A 20,218-nucleotide genomic window follows, 5' to 3' on the forward strand; every position below is an offset into this window, starting at 1 on the left:
ATTTAAATCATGCTCCCAAGCCATTCTAATTTTATCCACAGGGGCATGCCGTAAGAATGCTAATTTATCACGAATAAATGATATTAAACCTTTACCCAGTGGATTAATAGAAAGAAAGAAATCCATAACATTTTTCTCAGGCATTTCAGGGAAGTTAGGAATTAAAGGATTAATAAAGTGTCTAATTTGGAGATATCTAAAAAAATGGGCATTAGGCAGATTGAACTTAGCAGAAAGCTGTTGAAAAGATGCGAAGCGATTATCGATAAAAAGATCTTCAAAATGTCTAATGCCCTTCCTATACCAATAATAGAATGTTGAATCATACATAGTAGGTTAAAAAAAAAGGTGATTATGTAAGATAGGACTAGAAAGGGAAAAACCATAAAAACCATAAAATTTCCTAAACTAAGCAAAGTGTGTCTAACAAGAGGATTAACAATTAGTCTAGACAAACTACTAGGGAGTTGTTTATCTTTTGAGAACTCGGATATATAGTCCTGTTGGCGTTGCTGCTATGTATACCAAGGGTCTGATATTTTGACTAATTACACGCACAAGGGGCTCATGGTCAACAAACACTGTGAAATGGTGACCTGCTAGAAGAAAACGGAAGTAGCAGACAGACAGTTAGAGACTGAGAAGCTCACAGTCAAATGTGCTGTACTTCCTTTCAAAGGTATGGAGCTGCCGGCTGAAGAAGGCGATTGGCTGCCACACGCCTCTGGCCAACTGCTCCTGCACAACACCCACGGCCTAGTCAGTAGTAACGGCCTTAGGTGCACTGAGAATCAAGTGCACCAACAGGAACACATTGGAAAACCTTGTTTGGTATCATCAAATGCCCTAGTCATGTCTACTGACCAGTCAAGCACGTGTTTAGGGGTCAAATCACACACAAGAGAAAATCTGAAGATGCTGGAAATCACACAAAATGCTGGAAGAACTCAGTAGGCCAGGCAGCTTCGATGGAAAAGAGTAAACAGTTGATGTTTTGGACTGAGACCCTTCATCAGGACTGGAAAAAAGAAACCACAGGGCAGCTGAAGAAGGCGGGGGGGAAGGGAGAAAGAAGTACGAGGTAGCAGGCGATAGGTGAAACTGGGAGAGGGTGGAGGGATGAAGTAAAGAGCTGGGAAGTTGATTGGTGAAAGTGATAAAGGGTTGGAGAAGGGGAAATCTGATAGGAGAGGGTAGAAGACCATGGAAGGAAGGGAAGGGGAGGGGCTGAGTAGGTAAGGAGATAAGGTGAGAGAGGGAAATGGGGATGGTGAAGGAGAAGAGGAGGGCAATTACTGGAAGTTCGAGAAATTGATGTTCATATCATCAGATTGGAGGCTACCCAAACATTATATAGCCAGAGTGTGGCCTCATCAGGGCAGGAGAGGAGGCCGTGGACTGACTGAGAATGGGAAGTAGAATTGAAAATGGTGGTCACTGGGAGACCCCACTTTTTCTGGCAGACAGAGTGTAGGTGCTCGGCAAAGCAGTCTCCCAATCTATGTCGGGTCCTACCAATTTACAGGAGGCCAGATCCAGGGCACATGATATGGGATACAGTGGATGACCCCAAAAAACTTACAGGTTGGAAGAGCAACACCTTATATTCTGTCTGGGTAGCCTCCAACTTGATGGTATGAACAAACACAAGGAAATCTGCAGATGCTGGAAATTCAAACAACAACACACACAAAATGCTGGTGGAACACAGCAGGCCAGGCAGCATCTATAGGGAGAAGCACAGTCAACGTTTCGGGCCGTGAAACAAAGGGTCTCGGCATGTGGTGGTGCATGCGCTTGACTCAGTTGTAGAGAACTTACTGGGGGAGCAGGGTAACAACCCAAAGTCCTTGACATCCACAAGCCAGTAGTTCTTAGGATCAACTAACAGACTTCGGGCACACGGGAAATCTGAAGCGAGCAGAGGTCTGGCCACTATAACTAGTACCAAGTCCCATGTGTAATGTCACCCACTGAAGCAGAGCATCACCCATCATATCCCGTAAGTCTGGATCCTGCTGCCGTTGGCGGCCTCCAGTGTGGTTTTGTTGCTCTTTGCCTTCTCATCAATAGACGATGCCGGTAGCACACTCACCTGTGTCACACAGGAAGCATCACCCTGAAATGTAATGAACAATAGACGACTCTGGCAGCTGGAACCCAGTGTTCACAGATCTCTGATGTCCCAATGTGCTGACACTGTCGAAGATGCAAGACGGTCGACACTTCCTGGTGTTCTGACCAAAGTGAGCGCGGTAAAAACACAGACTCGGCAGGCTCTGTTTCGCAGTCACGGCCATCCTCTCATTGGGGGCCTTGCTGACCGGGCTTACTGAGGCAGAGAAAGGAGAAGGAATGATGCACTGCTGCCTGGCTAAGTGTGGACTATCAGCCATTTTAGCAAGCTTCCTATAGTCCTTCACGGGTGTATTAGCGAGGACTATGTAAACTTGATCAGATGTTTGCTGCATGTAGAGTTCTTTAAAGATAAAACAAGGGTGGTGATTTCCCAGGAGAGACAGCATGTGATCCATTAGCTCTGACGGCTTACCATCGCCAAGACCGGGCAAGGAGAGCAACTGTTTGGTGCAAAAGTCCGTAAAAGGTGAGTTTTCAGAGATCGGTATTTATCGTGTTCAGGCAGGTGTTCTAGTAGACTCACCACTCTTGCAGCCACAGAGTTGCTGAGTGACACTACCACATTGAAATATTTGGTGTTGTCAATATTTGTTGCCGCATTAACAAGGTCTCCAGAGAGAAATACTGGCAGACGTGAAGTAGTCTCTTTACTGGACAAAATGAGACACAGCTGGCATCATATTGAGACCCTTTCAGGGCAAAAGGTCTCCTTGACCCAACACTACATGACATTTATATGGTAAAGATCAAAGAGCAATTCAGGACAATTCGAGATTTATAATGCTTCCTTTGAACTACGCACAACTTTCACTCTTCCCTCTTTGTACCCATCCACAAACACCCTAATATTGAATTTAAATCAGCGTTGTCTGGTCTTCCAATTAACTGCGGATCACAGTTCTTGGAACCCATTGTTCACAGCTGTATTTTTGATTTAATGCACAGTTCATATTAATATTTGAAGACTGGTGGCAGAAGTCAAGTGCTGAAGTTGTCTGCTATATGTGTCAACCCCTAAAACACTCCAACAATATTCTGAGATAAAATATGAAGACAAACTGTGCAAATAAAATAATACTGAGAACACAAATTCCAAATGGTTTTGAAACTGAAACATTAGATGGCAGAATCAGTACAGAGTATTGGTGAGTGAAGTTATCCATGGTGGTTCAGGAGCTTGATGGTTGTAGGGTAATTTATTGCCTAACAAATTCAAACCTACGAGTGGTATGCACAATGGATGAGCAGTGCATCACCTTAACCCATTGACCACATCGTCTGTCGTTAAAACAATTCTCTTCTATACCCCAATCCAACAACAGCTACCATGTTGGGATTTGAACTCGGGCCTGTGAATTTCTATCCCAGAGTTTCCATATCGGTAGTCATTTAACTTATCCACTACAGGATATCCACACATTCATGGGGCAAACATACAAACTCTTTACAGACAGTGGTGGGAATTGAACCCCAATTGACTTTGCTGGAGCTGTAAATCATTGTGCTCACTACTACACCCATTTCTTGCAAGCATTTACAGGGAAAAGAGAAATATAGAATTTATGAAAAAATACATAATTGAAGATAAATGCCATTGGGAAAAATAAGGACAATAACCATTCCTAAACCTGGTGGCGGGGGACCTGAAGCTTCAGTACCTCCTGTCGGATGGCAGTAGCGAGGGGAGGGCATTCCTAAACCTGGTGGCGTGGGACCTGAAGCTTCAGTACCTCCTGTCGGATGGCAGTAGCGAGGGGAGGGCATTCCTAAACCTGGTGGCGTGGGACCTGAAGCTTCAGTACCTCCTGTCGGATGGCAGTAGCGAGGGGAGGGCATGACCTGTATTTTATTTGTATATAAATCCACTATCCTGCATGTTTGTTTTAACCACTTTCTCAATCTACCCAGTCAGAGATTTAAAGAACCACATTTATTCACCCACAGATCTCTCTGTTATTGTATCCCTTTTTGGAATTGTTCTCATAAAACACTTCACATTTCTCAACATTAAATTTGCCAGTTATTCCACCAACCTTGTTTCTCCACAAGGTCTTCTACTGCTCCCTTCGCAGTTTATCATAGCTCCTATTTTTATGCCATCTGCAAATCTGGAAATTTTGCCCTGTACAAAGTTAAAAACTATTAATATATCTAGGCAGTCCCTGAGTTATGCAAAGGTTGTATTCCTGAGAACCGTTCTGTAATTTAATTTCTTCATAATTCAAAAATCTGTTTTTTTGACCATCCCACATCAACTACCTTCGTCACCTCTTCAAAAAACTCCAACAACTTTGTGAGACAGGATCACATATATGAAGCCACAATGACTATCCCCCAAGTCATGGCTTTCCAGATGCACGGAAATCCATCAATAAACCTCGCATTCCTGGCAGAAGATCAGCGCAGTCTGCTGGCGCCTTACCTGAACTTAAAGAAGACGACTTGCTCCCCTCAATGTCTTTGCATTAAGATTTTGGCGCGATTTTTAAAAATTACTTTGGGAGAAGATAATTTGTGGCCAAGATTTCAAGGAGCACTCACGCATTTTTATTCAAATAGTCTTCCACATATACAAGAGAGGATAGCCAAGCTTTAATTAACTAAATAACAGAGCACTTCTAATTGGAGAGCTCCGGATTTAAGAAGATTATGAGAAAATCCACCGTCTCACTGCTCTTACATTTATAATCCTAGAGAAGCCACACAAACGTAATTTCCACATGGTGAGGATACTTCTAAAACATATGCGCTGCAATACACTCGGACTACATCTCCCAGAAAGCTCAGCTCGTGAACGAGCTTACGTCAGGACGCAAGCCGCCGCCATTACTTGGTGTGTGTGTGTGAGAGAGCGCGGTGGCTGGGTCCTGGGTCTGACACCGAGGTGTGCTCGGTGTCGGCAAGCGAGGTGAGCGGTAGCTGCACGGAAACGAAGAACGGCAGGGCTTGGCTCGGAGTACGGCGTCACGACAAGGGCCCAGACAAGCGGTCGCCGGGGCTGCAAGCTGCCCGCGGCAGAGGGGGAGGCGGCGAGGCCTGGCGAGGACGGGCAGCTGGTAAACACAAGCCGGGACAACACGTGGCTGCGAGTGGCGGCCGGCCGAGTCTTGAGCACGGCCAGGGTCGTCAGAGAGAGGGAGGGACGGGACAGGGAGGTAAAGCCTAGCGGAATGAGGGAAGTGGAAGTGGAGGCGGGGTCTTAGAGAGTGGATCTGGAGAAGGGGCAGGAGGGTAGGAACCTGGGATGTCGGTGGGCGCTCTGTATGTTGTCGAGACCTGGAGTTTGGGAGTTGAGTCTGTGAGGGGGGAAAGAGGGCATGGGGATGTGACGGTGGGAGTGGGTTGTGATTGGATAAGACGGTGGGAATTGGGGGTTGTGATTGGATCTGACGGTGGGAGTGGGGGTTGTGATTGGATCTACGGTGGGAGTGTGGATTGTCATTGGATCTGTCGGTGAGGAGTGGGTTGTGATTGGATCTGACGGTGGGAGTGGGTTGTGATTGGATCTGTCGATGGGGAGTGGGTTGTGATTGGATCTGTCGGTGGGGAGTGGGTTGTGATTGGATCTGACGGTGGGAGTGGGTTGTGATTGGATCTGTCGGTGGGGAGTGGGTTGTGATTGGATCTGACGGTGGGAGTGGGTTGTGATTGGATCTGTCGGTGGGGAGTGGGTTGTGACTGGATCTGTCGGTGGGAAGTGGGTTGTGATTGGATTTGACAGTAGGGAGTGGGTTTTGATTGGATCTGATGATCTGTTGGTGGGGAGTGGGTTGTGATTGGATCTGACAGTGGGGAGTGGGTTGTGATTGGATCTGACAGTGGGGAGTGGGTTGTGATTGGATCTGACAGTGAGGAGTGGGGGTTATGATTGGATCTGATGCTGGGGAGTGGGGGTTGAGACTGGATCTGACGGTGGGGAGTGGGGGTTATGATTGGATCTGACGCTGGGGAGTGGGTTGTGATTGGATCTGACGGTGGGCAGTGGGTTGTGATTAGATCTGACAGTGGGGAGTGGGGTTTATGATTGGGTCTGATGCTGGGGAGTGGGGGTTGTGATTAGATCTGACGGTGGAGAGTGTGTTTTGATTGGATCTGACATTGAGGAGTGGGGGTTATGATTGGGTCTGATGCTGGGGAGTGGGGGTTGTGATTAGATCTGACGGTGGAGAGTGGGTTTTTTGGATCTGACGCTGGGGAGTGGGTTGTGATTGGGTCTGATGGTGCGGAGTGGGGGTTGTGATTAGATCTGACGGTGGGGTGTGGATTGTGATTAGATCTGACCGTGGGGACTGGGGGTTTTGATTGGATCTGACGGTGGGGAGTTGGGGTTATGATTGGATCTGATGCTGGGGAGTGGGGGTTGAGACTGGATCTGACGGTGGGGAGTGGGGGTTGTGATTGGATCTGATGCTGGGGAGTGGGGGTTGTGATTGGATCTGACGGTGGAGAGTAGGTTGTGATTGGATTTGACAGTGAGGAGTGGGGGTTATGATTGGATCTGATGCTGGGGAGTGGGGGTTGTGATTGGATCTGACGGTGGGGAGTGGGAGTTGTGATAGGATCTGACGGTGGAAGTGGGTTGTGATTGGATCTGATGGTGGGGAGTGGGTTGTGATTGGATCTGACAGTGGGGAGTGGGTTGTGATTGGATCTGACGGCGGGGAGTGGGTTTTGATTGGATCTGACGGTGGGAGTGGGTTGTGAATGGATCTGACGGTGCGGAGTGGGGGTTGTGATTAGATCTGACGGTGGGGAGTGGGTTTTGATTGGATCTGACGGTGGGGAGTGGGGCTGTGGGTTGTGATTGGATCTGACGGTGGGGAGTGGAGGTGTGGGTTGTGATTGGATCTGATGGTGGGGAGTGGAGGTGTGGGTTGTGATTAGATCTGACGGTGGGGAGTGGGTTTTGATTGGATCTGACAGTGGGAGTGGGTTGTGATTGGATCTGACAGTGAGGAGTGGGGGTTATGATTGGGTCTGATGCTGGGGAGTGGGGGTTGTGATTGGATCTGACGGTGGGGAGTGGGTTTTGATTGGATCTGACGGTGGGGAGTGGGGGTGTGGGTTGTGATTGGATCTGACGGTGGGGAGTGGGGGTGTGGGTTGTGATTGGATCTGACGGTGGGGAGTGGGGGTTGTGATTGGATCAGATGCTGGGGAGTGGGGGTTGTGATTGGATCTGACTGTGGGGAGTGGGTTGTGATTGGATCTGACAGTGAGGAGTGGGGTTATGATTGGATCTGATGCTGGGGAGTGGGGGTTGAGACTGAATCTGACGGTGTGGAGTGGGGGTTGTGATTGGATCTGACGGTGGGGAGTGGGGGTTATGATTGGATCTGATGCTGGGGAGTGGGGGTTGTGATTGGATCTGACGGTGGAGAGTGGGTTGTGATTGGATCTGACAGTGAGGAGTGGGGGTTATGATTGGGTCTGATGCTGGGGAGTGGGTGTTGTGATTGGATCTGATGGTGGGGAGTGGGGGTTGAGACTGGATCTGATGGTGGGGAGTGGGGGTTATGATTGGATCTGATGCTGGGGAGTGGGTTGTGATTGGATCTGTCATTGGGGAATGGGGGTTGTGATTGGATCTGACGGTGGAAGTGGGTTGTGATTGGATCTGATGGTGCGGAGTGGGGGTTGTGATTAGATCTGATGGTGGGGAGTGGGTTGTGATTAGATCTGACAGTGGGGAGTGGGGGTTATGATTGGATCTGATGCTGGGGAGTGGGGGTTGAGACTGAATCTGACGGTGTGGAGTGGGGGTTGTGATTGGATCTGACGGTGGGAGAGTGGGTTGTGATTGGGTCTGATGCTGGGGAGTGGGGGTTGTGATTGGATCTGACGCTGGGGAGTGGGGGTTGTGATTGGATCTGTCATTGGGGAATGGGGGTTGTGATTGGATCTGACGGTGGAAGTGGGATGTGATTGGATCTGACAGTGAGGAGTGGGGGTTATGATTGGATCTGATGCTGGGGAGTGGGGGTTGAGACTGGATCTGACGGTGGGGAGTGGGGGTTATGATTGGATCTGATGCTGGGGAGTGGGTTGTGATTGGATCTGTCATTGGGGAATGGGGGTTGTGATTGGATCTGATGGTGCAGAGTGGGGGTTGTGATTAGATCTGACGGTGGGGAGTGGGTTGTGATTGGATCTGATGGTGGGGAGTGGGGGTTGTGATTAGATCTGACGGGAGTGGGTTGTGATTAGATCTGACAGTGGGGAGTGGGGGTTATGATTGGATCTGATGGTGGGGAGTGGGGGTTGTGATTGGATCTGACTGTGGGGAGTGGGGTTATGATTGGATCTGACTGTGGGGAGTGGGGGTTGTGATTGGATCTGATGGTGGGGAGTGGGTTGTGATTGGATCTGATGGTGGGGAGTGGGTTTTGATTGGACCTGACGGTGGAAGAGGGTTGTGATTGGATCTGACGGTGCGGAGTGGGTTTTGATTGGATCTGACGGTGCGGAGTGGGTTGTGATTGGATCTGACAGTGAGGAGTGGGGTTATGATTGGATCTGATGCTGGGGAGTGGGGGTTGAGACTGAATCTGACGGTGTGGAGTGGGGGTTGTGATTGGATCTGACGGTGGGGAGTGGGGGTTGTGATTGGATCTGACGGTGGAGAGTGGGTTGTGATTGGATCTGACAGTGAGGAGGGGGTTATGATTGGGTCTGATGCTGGGGAGTGGGGGTTGTGATTGGATCTGATGCTGGGGAGTGGGGGTTGAGACTGGATCTGATGGTGGGGAGTGGGGGTTATGATTGGATCTGATGCTGGGGAGTGGGTTGTGATTGGATCTGTCATTGGGGAATGGGGGTTGTGATTGGATCTGACGGTGGAAGTGGGTTGTGATTGGATCTGATGGTGCGGAGTGGGGGTTGTGATTAGATCTGATGGTGCGGAGTGGGTTGTGATTAGATCTGACAGTGGGGAGTGGGGGTTATGATTGGATCTGATGCTGGGGAGTGGGGGTTGTGATTGGATCTGACTGTGGGGAGTGGGTTGTGATTGGATCTGACAGTGAAGAGTGGGGGTTATGATTGGATCTGTTGCTGGGGAGTGGGGGTTGTGATTGGATCTGACGGTGGGGAGTGGGTTGAGATTGGGTCTGATGCTGGGGAGTGGGGGTTGTGATTGGATCTGACGCTGGGGAGTGGGGGTTGTGATTGGATCTGACGCTGGGGAGTGGGGGTTGTGATTGGATCTGATGCTGGGGAGTGGGTTGTGATTGGATCTGTCATTGGGGAATGGGGGTTGTGATTGGATCTGACGGTGGAAGTGGGTTGTGATTGGATCTGACAGTGAGGAGTGGGGGTTATGATTGGATCTGATGCTGGGGAGTGGGGGTTGAGACTGGATCTGACGGTGGGGAGTGGGGGTTATGATTGGATCTGATGCTGGGGAGTGGGTTGTGATTGGATCTGTCATTGGGGAATGGGGGTTGTGATTGGATCTGATGGTGCAGAGTGGGGGTTGTGATTAGATCTTACGGTGGGGAGTGGGTTGTGATTGGATCTGAAGGTGGGGAGTGGGGGTTGTGATTAGATCTGACGGTTGGGAGTGGGTTGTGATTAGATCTGACAGTGGGGAGTGGGGGTTATGATTGGATCTGATGCTGGGGAGTGGGGTTTGTGATTGGATCTGACTGTGGGGAGTGGGGGTTATAATTGGATCTGACTGTGGGGAGTGGGGGTTGTGATTGGATCTGATGGTGGGGAGTGGGTTGTGATTGGATCTGATGGTGGGGAGTGGGTTTTGATTGGATCTGACGGTGGAAGAGGGTTGTGATTGGATATGACTGAGGAGTGTGGGGTGTGTTGGATCTGATGGGAGTGTGGGTTGAGATTGGATCTGATGGTGGGAGTGGGTTGTAATTGGATCTGATGGTGGGGAGTGGGTTTTGATTGGATCTGACGGTGCGGAGTGGGTTGTGATTGGATATGACTGAGGAGTGTGGGGTGTGTTGGATCTGATGGGAGTGTGGGTTATGATCGGATCTGATGGTGGGAGTGGGTTGTGATCGGATCTGACGGTGGAGAGTGGGGGTTGTGATCGGATCTGACGCTGGGGAGTGAGGGTTGTGATTGGATCTGACGGTGGGGAGTGGGGGTTGTGATTGGATCTGATGCTGGGGAGTGGGGTTTGTGATTGGATCTGACTGTGGGGAGTGGGGGTTATAATTGGATCTGATTGTGAGGAGTGGGGGTTGTGATTGGATCTGATGGTGGGGAGTGGGTTGTGATTGGATCTGATGGTGGGGAGTGGGTTTTGATTGGATCTGACGGTGGAAGAGGGTTGTGATTGGATATGACTGAGGAGTGTGGGGTGTGTTGGATCTGATGGGAGTGTGGGTTGAGATTGGATCTGATGGTGGGAGTGGGTTGTAATTGGATCTGATGGTGGGGAGTGGGTTTTGATTGGATCTGACGGTGCGGAGTGGGTTGTTATTGGATATGACTGAGGAGTGTGGGGTGTGTTGGATCTGATGGGAGTGTGGGTTGTGATCGGATCTGATGGTGGGAGTGGGTTGTGATCGGATCTGACGGTGGAGAGTGGGGGTTGTGATCGGATCTGACGCTGGGGAGTGGGGTTTGTGATTGGATCTGACGGTGGGGAGTGGGGGTTGTGATTGCATCTGACGGTGGGGAGTGGGTTGTGATTGGATCTGACAGTGAGGAGTGGGGGTTATGATTGGATCTGACGGTGGAGAGTGGGTTGTGATTGGGTCTGATGCTGGGGAGTGGGGGTTGTGATTGGATCTGACAGTGAGGAGTGGGGGTTATGATTGGGTCTGATGCTGGGGAGTGGGGGTTGTGATTGGATCTGATGCTGGGGAGTGGGGGTTGTGATTGGATCTGACGCTGGGGAGTGGGGGTTGTGATTGGATCTGACAGTGAGGAGTGGGGGTTATGATTGGATCTGATGCTGGGGAGTGGGGGTTATGATTGGATCTGATGGTGGGGAGTGGGGGTTATGATTGGATCTGATGGTGGGGAGTGGGGGTTATGATTGGATCTGATGCTGGGGAGTGTGTTGTGATTGGATCTGACGGTGGAAGTGGGTTGTGATCGGATCTGACGGTGGAGAGTGGGTTGTGATTGGATCTGACGGTGGGGAGTGGGGGTTTTGATTGGATCTGACAGTGGGGAGGTGGTTGTCATTGGATCTGACGGTGGGGAGGGGATTGTCATTGGATCTGACGATGGGGAGTGGGGGTTTTGATTGGATCTAACGGTGGAAGTGGGTTGTGATTGGATCTGACGGTGGAAATGGGTTGTGATTGGATCTGGCGGTGGAAGTGGGTTGTGATTGGATCTGACGGTGGGGAGTGGGTTGTGATTAGATCTGACGTTGGGTTGTGATTGGATCTGACAGTGGGGAGTGGGTTTTGATTGGATCTGACGGTGGGGAGTGGGTTTTGATTGGATCTGATGGTGGGGGCTAACCTGGTTGCACTGGCTGCTTCTCTGTGAGTCAATTGTGTCGGGGTTTTGTAAGCTGTGTCAGCAAGTTGTTGAGGTTGTCACTACATATATCCAAGTTTGTGATGGGTCCGTATTCAGACCATAAAAGGTTTGAGTATTTGTGAGACACGAAAGGTGACTTGACTTGTGATCTTATCTAATTATGTGGAGCAGGCTGCAGGCAATTGCTCCCTACTACCACTGTTGTTTTTTTTATGTGAAGCTGTTCTACAGTGAACAACTGAGCAGGAGGAGGGGCATGAAACAATTGTTGGTGCGTGAGGTTCCAAGCAGAGAAGAGTGTCTCCTGCCAGTGTTCGCTGTTGACCTTCGTTTCATTGTTACTTGCAGCTCAGAAGCTGATGAAAGGTGAACTGACAAACCATTTCATCAGCGCATGTAGCTGACTACTGGACGTACCCTGAGCTCAACTAAAGAACTGTCGTTTTCTTGTGCTGATAGGAATTTAGTGACTCTGCTGTCCTGTGCCTTACAGTTAAGTGTGGCAACTTCCCCAGTGTCTGGTTGGAAATGAGCCAACTGATGGTAGTGTAGCAGTTTATACATGGTGCATATGTCCCAGATTGCTGCTGGTCTGCACAGTAGGTTTGACAACACATACTGAAACAAAGCAAGCAAGTCCAGTGGGAGGGAAATGGAGGGGGGGGGGGGTGAGAAGCTGCATCTCATTGGCTGTCTGTATCCTGAGCAGTCAGGCTTTTGTTTTAATCATTGTCACTGGTTGAGCCATCTTGTGAAAGGAGAAATTCTTGCTGTGAACCAGGCTTTTTGCCGTACTGTTAGTGATGTTAGGCCTGACTTAAGAAAGTCAGAAATAATGCTGCTGAAGTCTGTTGCAACACGACACAGCCTCAGCAGAGTTTGTGTTATTGGATAAGTAAAACAGGAGCATGGACAAATGATCCAGATCCAAAGTTCAACTCTCAGTACAGCAATCAGAATCAGGTTTGTTATCACCAACGTGTGTCCTGAAATTTGTTAACTTAGCAGCAGCAGTGCAATGCTATGTATAATATAGTAGTAGAAGAAGAAAATAATAAATAAATTACAGTATATATATATATTGAATAGATCAAAAATTGCAAATAAAAATAATAATATATTTTAAAAAGGCGAGGTAGTGTTCAAGGGCTCAATGTCCATTTAGGAATCGGATGGCAGAAGGGAAGAAGCTATTTCTGAATCACTGAGTGTGTGCCTTCAGGCTTCTGTACCTCCTACCTGATGGTAACAGTGAGAAAAGGGCATGTCCTGGGTGCTGGAGGTCCTTAGTAATGAACAGTGACTTTCTGAGATTCCACTCATTGAAGATGTCCTGGATACTTTGTAGGCTAGTACATAAGTTGAGGCAGACTAATTTACAACCTCTGTAGCCTCTTTCGGTCCTGTGCAGTAGCCCCTCCATACCAGACAGTGATGCAGCCTGTCAGAATGCTCTCCATGGTACATCTACAGAAGTTTTTGAGTGTATCTGTTGGCATACCAAATCTCTTCAAACTCCCAATGAAATATAGTCACTGTCTTGCCTTTATAACTGCATCAACATTTTGGGACCAAGTTAGATCCTCAGAGATCTTGACACCCAGGAACTTGAAACTGCTCACTCCCTCCACTTCGGATCCCTTTATGAGGATTGGTATGTGTTCCTTTGTCTTACCCTTCCTGAAGTCCACAACCAACTCTTTCGTTTTACTGATGTTAACTACAAAGTTGTTGCTGTGACACCACTCCACTAGTTGGCATATCTCACTCATGGGTACACCCTCTCGTCACCACCTGAGATTTTACCAACAATGGTTGTATCATCAGCAAATTTTTAGGTATTCGAGTTATGCCTATCCACACAGTCATGTATAGAGTAGAGCAGTGGGCTGAACACACACCCATTGTTGATCATCAGCAAGCAGGAGGTGTTATTACCAATCCGCACAGACTGTGGCCTTCTGGTTAGGAAGTCAAGAATCCATTTGCAGAGGGATGTACAGAGGCCCATGTTCTGTAACTTCTCAATCAGGATTGTGGGAATGATGGTATTAAATTCTGAGCTGTAGTCGATGAACAGCATCCTGACGTAGGTTTGTGTTGTCTGGATGGTCTGCGGCCATGTGAAGAGCCCTTGAGATTGCATCTGCTGTTGACCTGTTGTGGCGATAGGCAAATTGCAGTGGGTCCAGGTTGTTGCTGAGACAGGAGTTCAGTCTAGTCATGACCAACCTCTCAAAGCATTTCATCACTGTCGATGTGAGTGCTACTGGGCGATAGTCATTAAGGTAGCTCACTTTATTCTTCTTTGGCACTGCTATAATTGTTGCCCTTTTGAAACAAGTGGGAGCTTCTGCCCGTAGCAATGAGAGGTTGAAAACGTCCTTGAATACTCCCACCAGTTGGTTAGTAATTGAGGATGTTTCATTGTCTGTAAAATAATTGGGAATTTAAGTAGAGAAAGTAATAGTCGTGAGTGCCTTAAGGTGTAACTTTTTAATTGATGTCCTTCAGGGAAGAAAATTCTGTCTGTGGACTCACTTTCAAGGACCCTAAAACACATGTTCTCAGTATTACTTATTATTTATTTTTTATTTGCACAATCTGTCTTCCTTTAGGTTGTGTGTCAGTCTGTGTAGTTTTTCATTGATTCCATTGTATTTCTTTGTTCTACGGTGAATGCCTGTAAAAAAATGAACCACAGAGTAGTATGTATGTGGTGACATATTCATATTTTGATAATAAATTTACTCTGAACTTTCGAACGTGATGCTAGATCCATGGCAACACTGGAAACTTTGAATTGTTCTTCAGTTGTATTAAACTGGCACATTGACATAAATCCAGGCTCCTGATTTGGCACATTCCTTTAGGGACAACTGTCAGGAGAACAGTCCCAAACACTGGTAAAGAAGCAGCATTAATGTACCCACCAACATCCAAAGTTTGTAAGTTCAGTGTCCATGGTGATGGCAGCTGACAGGAAGGGGAGGCCAGAAGCATTTATTTCCATTGATAGCAAAGCCTATCATGAGAATGCCAAAGACAAAATTGTGATGTTTGCATTGGGCGATTATGGCTTGCTCCTGAAATCTTTACCACCATCCACAGCATTTTAGTGCTTAAGTCATCATGTTTCATTTGATCTTCCATTCTGAGACTTGTTGAGAACCTACACTGTCTGCAGTTGTACCACACTGAGCACAGCAAAAAAAAATAAATAAAAATTACTTCTTTTTTCACCTCCACTCCATCCACAGAAACCAGAATTTCACTGTGTCCAACCATTTCAATTCCTACCCCCATATCTGTTCTGACATGGCCTGATCTTCTGCCACTATAAGGCCATGTTCAGGATGGAAGAGCAATACCTTGTATTCCATCTAGGCAGCCTCCAACCTGAGGCGTGAACATTGATTTCTCGTTCTGGTATTTTTCTCCTCCCTCTTCTCTCTTCTGTTCCCCACTCTGGCCTCTTATCTCATATCAACTGCCTATCATCTCCCCAAAGCCACTCCTCTTTCCCTTTCTCCCATGGTCCACTCTCCTCTCAGCGTCCTCCTCCTTTGCCTTTTCCACGTATCCCCCCACCTCCCAACTTCATCTCTCCCTCCTCCTCACATTTTGCTTCATCTATCACCTTCTAGCTTGTCCTCCTTCTCCTCTTTCTCTCCTCTCCCCACCCCCCAATCTTTTAATTTTGGCATCTCCCCCCTTCCTTTCCAGTTCTTGGCCCAAAACTCTTTTATTTATTTCCATAAATGCTGCCTGACCTGCTGAGTTTCTCCAGCATTTTGTATGTGTTGCTCTGGATTTCCAGCATCTGCAGAACTGTTTGTGTTTAAAAATTACTTTTTGTATTTTCATCTTTCATGGGAAGCAAAATTGTGTTAACAGTTGATGTGCTAATTCAAGCTGTTGGTGACAGTTTAATACATCCTGCAGGTTGGTGATGGTTTATTTACTGATTGCAGCAATGTCCAATTTACTAAATTGAACTTGGTGAAACAGGATTCTGTATGCAGATAACATTCCTATTAAGCTTTTACCCAATAGAATTAAACTAATATGAAGCACAAACTTGAATTCAAGGATATTTCACCTCTAAAACTGACCCACAAATTTGTTGAATTCTGCGGCGTCAGTGGCATCATCTTGCAACAGCTTGCATTTAGAGAGTTACTTACTGTCTTTAACAGGTAAATATCCTGTAACATTGTTGAAATAGAGAAAAAGCATGACAAGCTCCATTGGGAGAGGTATTGTGAACTGCTGGAAGGGAATCAAACTCAAGAGTTTAAACATGCTTTAACATAGCATGGTGCATTGAGCTTCAGGGAGAAAAGTCAGAAAATTCGATTCTTCAGTGACTCAACTGTCACCAGTGGTGGGACAGGGATATGTAATATTCAGATATTACATGAATTAAATGCTGTAACACCTAGAATCTAAAACAAGGTTGTTAGAGTAGGTGATATTAACTTTCCACATATTGACTGGGACTTCCATACTGTAAAAGGACTAGATGGGCAGAGTTTATCAAATATGTTCAGGAAAGTTTCCTTAATCAGTACATAGAAGTCCCAATCAGAGAGTACACGGTTTTTGAGCTGCTAATAGGGAATGCAACAGGGCAGGTGACAGAAGTTTGTGTAGGCGAACACTTTGAAACTACCGTAATAGCATTATGATCACTAGATGCAAAGTAAATATGGAAAAGTATAGACCTGGTCCATGGGTTGAGATTCTAAATTGGAGAAAGGCCAATTTTGTTGGTATCAGAAAGAATCTGGTAAGTGTGGTTTGGAATGGGCTGTTTTCTGGCAAAAGAGACCTTCAGAAGTGAAATTTTGAGGGTACAAAGCTAGTATGTGCCTGTCAGAATAAAGGTAAAGTTCAAACATGAGGAAATCTGCAGATGCTGGAAATTCAAACAACACACACAAAATGCTGGTGGAACACAGCAGGCCAGGCAGTATCTATAAGGAGAAGCACTGTCGACGTTTCGGGCCGAGACCCTTCATCAGGGTAAACCTGATGTGAAACCTTGGTTACCTAAACCTTGAGGCTCAAGTTAAGAAAAAAAAGTGCATTGCAGGTATAGATAGGCAGGTAAGAACAAATGAGGTATTTATGGAGTATGAGTGATGCAAGAGGACACTTAAGAATTAAATCAGGAGGGCTGAAGGAAAGCATGAAGTTACCCTGGCAGACAAGGTGAAGTGGGATTCTACAGGTATGTTAAGAGCAAAAGGTTTGCTAGGGTCAAAATAGTCCTCTGGAAGATCAGAATGTCCTTCATAAATCTAAGTATTCAATACAGGAGATGGGGTGTTATGTTGAAGTTGCATAAGACAGTAGTGAGGCCTAATTTGGAGTATTGAGTGCACTTCTGGTCACCTACCTACAGGAAAGGTGTTAACAAGGGTGAAAGATTGAAAGAGTGCAGAGAGAATTTACAAAGATGTTGCTGGGACTGGAGGACTTGAGTTATAAGGAAAGATTGAATAGATTACAGCCTTGTTCCTTGGAACGTAGAAGATTGAGGGGTGATTAGAGGTATACAAAATTATGGTAAATGCAAACAGGCTTTTTCTATTGAGGTTGGGTGGAACTACAGCTAGAGGTCATGGGTTAAGGGTGAAAGGTGAAAAGTTTAAGGGGAACATGATGGGAATCTTCTTCATGCAGAAGGTCATGAGAGTGTGGAACAGGCTGCCAGCACAAGTGGTGAATGCAAGCTCGATTTCAATGTTTAAGACAAGTTCCCAACTTTTTTTTATGCCATGGACCCATACCATTAAGCAAGGAGTCTGTGGGAACCTTTGGTTTAAGAGAAGTTTAGATGGGTACATGTATAGTAGGCTGCAATTTCAAGCATTCAGGCTTGGAGATGCCGAAACAGCTGGGAGGGAAATGAAACAATTTATCTATTTCAGCAAATTAGAAACCAGGAAACCAAGGGTGCAGGAAGTGTATTTGGCTGCAGCTCCTGACTAGCTGGTCCTGAAACTGCAGGTGGATTTGCTGTGAAACCTGTACAAGCAGGCAGAGTGCACCTGAGCTAGAACTGGTTTGCTGGAAGGCTTGTTTGAGCTGTGCAGAGCTGGGTACAGGGTTGGGACACAGTAAGCTGGAAAGGAAGGCACATTCTAATTAGAAGAAAAATTTAATCAGTCCAGCAGGCAGTGCAGATAAGGGCACTAAGAACATGAGAAGATGGATAAACTAAACTAAACTCTGTCTATTTTAACCCAAGTTTTAACAGGTCAGGCAAATAAATGAAGAAAGCTGATCAATATTTGAAATTACAGCTATCAGTGTAGCATTGCTATTAACAACCAAGTCATTAACATCTAGTGTATCACTGTGAGTAAGCTTGTAGATGTCACAAAAGTTGGTGTTTTCAGTAACAGATTATTCGTCAGTTGGGTGGAGCAGTGACATAGGGACTCTAGTCCTGATGTATGAAATGAGGCAGTTTGGAGGTGACCATATATCATGAATGGGAGTATTGAAGAACAAACGTCCTTGGTTTGCAACTCAAAGAACCCTGACCTTGGCAGCACAAGTAACTGGGTGGTGAAAGTGAGTGGGATGTTTGACTTTGTTATCCAGGGCATAAAATGTAAATGCAGGGGGTCTTGGTCCAACTTCATAAAACATTGGTTAGGCCATTGCTGGAAAACTAGTTTCCACGTTGTGGGAAAGATGTGGTTACAATGGAGAAGGTGCATCCCATGTTGGGATAAAATGTTTATAAAGGGAGATTTGAGTGGCTTGTCTTGTTTTCCTTAGAGCATCAGAGTTTGCAGGGGGACCTGACACAACATTATGAGATGCAAAGGGAGATAGAAACTTGTACCCATGACAGATATGTCGTAGATTTAAGATGACTATGAGTTTTTGAGGGTACTGGGGAATTTTTTTCATCTGGGGATGGCTGCAGTCGTGAAAAGGTGGTGGATACACAACTCGCAATGTTTAAGCATCTGGACAAACGTATGAATTGACAAGAGGTAGTATACTACAACCATAATGCTGGGAGTGAGTTTGGTGTAGATACTTGATGACCAACATAGAAATGATAGCCCAAAAAGTCTGCTTCTGTGCCATATATTTTGTAGTTCAGAAAAATGCATGTTATCTTACTGAAACTTATGATTTCCTAATGGGATGACAGGATAGATATCGATATTTCCTAATGGGAGAATCAATCACAAATGAGGTATAATGTTCTGGGAGCAGTCATTTAAAACTGACCTGAGTAGGAACAGCCTCTCACAGAGGGTGATGAATCTTCAGAATTGTCTGCCCCAGATGTTTGTGGAGGCTGATACATTGGTTGTATTTAAAGAGGGGGTTGGTGTTTTGAAAGATCAGGGATTGAAGGCAATGGGGAGATGAGGGCTACGATAGATCAGCCATGGTCACATTGACTTAGGACAGGCTTAAGGGACCAATAGGCCAACTCTTGTTGTCCCTAACCTTGGATTAGGTAATGTATATTTTGTGACATTGCTGGTGAAGCAGGCATTTATTGCTTATCCATGACTGCTACTGAATCAAGAGAAATATTTAATTTCCATGCTACTGTTGGTCTGGAGTTGCACTTAAGCCAAACAGATTGTTACAGCAGGGATATTGTTTCTCAGCCCTCAGATGTTCTCTATGTCTGCACAGTGGCTGTAGAGGAATTAGGAGGGAGTCTGAGAAGTATCTACCACATCCAAGTCATGCAGAATAACACAATGGAAAATAACATTGAGAAAGGCAGAACAGGAAAAGCATTAACCAAAGGCGGGAAGGAGAGATTTATTTGATAGACTCAGACTTGTGTTTGTTTCCCTTTCCTTTTTGGCAGCTCTCTGAGCAACACCGTAGCATTGTTATCAATTGTGATCGAAGTTTACTTCTAACTCTGTATTTTGATAGTTTTCCATGCTTTCCCAGCAGCGGTGTAATGTTGAAGTTGTGTTACATTACAGAATGTGGAAAAAGAAGATAAATACATTAGAAGTCTTGAACATAAATTCAATTGTTCAGCAGTGTGGAGGATTGAATTCAAGAGCTGAAAGGTAATGTTGCAGCTCTATGAAACCCTGGTTACACCATATTTGGAATATCGTGTTCAGTTCTGGTCGCCTCATTATAGGAAGATTTAGAGAGAGAGAGAGAGCAGAAGCGATATACCAGGGTGATGGTTGGTCTAGAGGGCATGTCTTATAAAGATAGGTTGAGCAAGCTAGGTCTTTTTTTCTTTGGAGCAAAGGAAGATGAGAGGTGAGTTAATAGAGGTGTACTGAATAGAGGCATTGATCAAGCGGATAGCCAGAGACTCTTCCCCAGGGAGGAAATGCAAGGGAACATAATTTAAATGATTAGAGGAAAGTATAGGGGAATGTCAGAGATATATTAAGTTCTTTGCACAGAGTAGTGGATGCATAGAATGTGCTGCCAGAAGTGGAGATAGAACAACAGAGGGGTATAAGGAAGGAGGGTTTGATTGATCTTAGAGTAGGTTTAAAGATCAGCACAACGTTGTGGGATGAAGGTTTTGCATTCTGTCTCGCTGTTCTTTTGCTTATTGATGATGTGTGGTTCAGACTTT

The 20,218-nt window shown here is 46.3% G+C and overlaps 1 protein-coding gene across 4 annotated transcripts in view; it reads left to right on the forward strand.

Annotated features, from left to right (window-relative positions):
- The first annotated feature begins 4,963 nt into the window (after nt 1–4,963).
- Nucleotides 4,964–20,218, forward strand: part of LOC140741940 (DDB1- and CUL4-associated factor 1-like) — an 83,042-nt gene continuing 67,787 nt past the window's right edge. For 2 of the 4 annotated variants that reach the window (XM_073072532.1, XM_073072533.1), the window contains exon 1: nt 4,967–5,195. The gene's annotated coding sequence lies outside the window, so the exon portion shown is untranslated. Of the gene's footprint in view, nt 5,196–20,218 lie in introns of all 4 variants that reach the window. The other 2 variants (XM_073072530.1, XM_073072531.1) reach the window with 2 other exon arrangements.

This window comes from Hemitrygon akajei, chromosome 19 (assembly GCF_048418815.1).
Source record: "Hemitrygon akajei chromosome 19, sHemAka1.3, whole genome shotgun sequence".
In the NCBI taxonomy this organism is placed as follows: Eukaryota; Metazoa; Chordata; class Chondrichthyes; order Myliobatiformes; family Dasyatidae; genus Hemitrygon; species Hemitrygon akajei.